This window comes from Oncorhynchus gorbuscha, unplaced genomic scaffold, assembly GCF_021184085.1.
Source record: "Oncorhynchus gorbuscha isolate QuinsamMale2020 ecotype Even-year unplaced genomic scaffold, OgorEven_v1.0 Un_scaffold_21147, whole genome shotgun sequence".
NCBI lineage: Eukaryota > Metazoa > Chordata > Actinopteri > Salmoniformes > Salmonidae > Oncorhynchus > Oncorhynchus gorbuscha.
In genome coordinates, this window is record NW_025762352.1 from 134 (window position 1) to 1,767 (window position 1,634).

The following is a 1,634-nucleotide window of genomic DNA, read 5'->3' on the forward strand; positions in this document are numbered from 1 at the left end:
CTGTGGAATGGTAATGGTGACCAGGGAAATGTTGACCAGGGAAATGTCTGTGGTAATGGTTGACCAGGGAAATGTCTGTGGCGTGGTAATGGTTGACCAGGGAAATGTCTGTTGTCATGGTAATGGTTGACCAGGGAAATGTTGTCATAGTAATGGTAATGGTTGACCAGGGAAATGTCTGTGTCTTCATGGTAATGGTTGACCAGGGAAATGTCTGAAACTCAATTGATGTCAAATTAAATCTGTTAGGAAATGTTTTTAACATCAAGATCAGGGAGAATGTCTGTGCAGTCCCCCACTACCATAAATTATGTAATGGTTGGAAATGTCATGGTAATGGTTGACCAGGGAAATGTCTGTTGTCATGGTAATGGTTTACCAGGGAAATGTCTGTTGTCATGGTAATGCTTGACCAGGGAAATGTCTGTGGCATGGTAATGGTTGACCAGGGAAATGGTAATGGTTGACCAGGGAAATGTCTGTGGCATGGTAATGGTAATGGTTGACCAGGGAAATGTCTGTGGTAATGGTTGACCAGGGAAATGTCTGTGGCGTGGTAATGGTTGACCAGGGAAATGTCTGTTGTCATAGTAATGGTTGACCAGGGAAATGTCTGTTGTCATGGTAATGGTTGACTGTGGTCTTAAATTACAAACTGTCCTAAAAATGATTTAATAATCTTGAAAATAAAAGACCTCAATCCAGATTCCGTCATGAGGGCGCAAAAGTATGCATTCAGAAGTAGGCCTTTTCCTTCACATAATCAGGACATGACAGGCATAATCACCCATCACAATAACAGATCACACACATCCATCCGGGTTATGAGAAGACAAAATGTATGTCTGAGGCAATTAGGTTGAGTTTTAACTTGCCAATCATCTGATAAGAACATTTCTCCTCAACAAGAAACTCAATTGAACTCTTGAGTTGAAACACATGTCAAATTAAATCTGTTAGTATATTTTTTTAACATCAAGATCAGGGGAGAGCGCGAACGCAGTCCCCCACTACCATAAATTATGCAATCGAGATTTCCACATTTGAGAAATTCGCAGGGGTCAGCACAGCCGGAGTGCAATGGCTGAGCCTCGCCCTGGGTGAACCGCCTTCTTGATCACGGTGTCTCCCTTGCCAGGTAAGTATGAGTTGTACACGTTGGTAGAGGAGCAAATCCTTCCAGAACAAAGGTGTTTGACTCACGGTTACCACTTCTACTACTGATAATACCACATCATATTGAACAGGGTTTAATGTCGTTTACGAATACAGTTGCGGAGAAAGCGGAGGAAAAGCAATACATTTCTGTGGCGTGGTAATGGTTGACCAGGGAAATGTCTGTGTTGTGGTAATGGTTGACCAGGGAAATGTCTGTTGTCATGGTAATGGTTGACCAGGGAAATGTCATGGTAATGTCAGGGAAATGTAATGGTAATGGTTGACCAGGGAAATGTCTGTTGTCATGGTAATGGTTGACCAGGGAAATGTCTGTGGAATGGTAATGGTTGACCAGGGAAATGTCTGGTAATGTTGACCAGGGAAATGGTAATGGTTGACCAGGGAAATGTCATGGTAATGGTTGACCAGGGAAATGTCTGTGGTAATGGTTGACCAGGGAAATGTCTGTTGTCATG

General features: G+C 42.8%; 1 non-coding gene across 1 annotated transcript; it reads right to left on the reverse strand.

Moving 5' to 3' along the window:
• Positions 1–982: 982 nt before the first annotated feature.
• LOC124031100 lies at positions 983–1,146 on the reverse strand. The gene has a single exon (XR_006838073.1). It is a non-coding gene; the product is annotated as a U1 spliceosomal RNA (small nuclear RNA).
• Between the last annotated feature and the right edge of the window lie 488 nt (positions 1,147–1,634).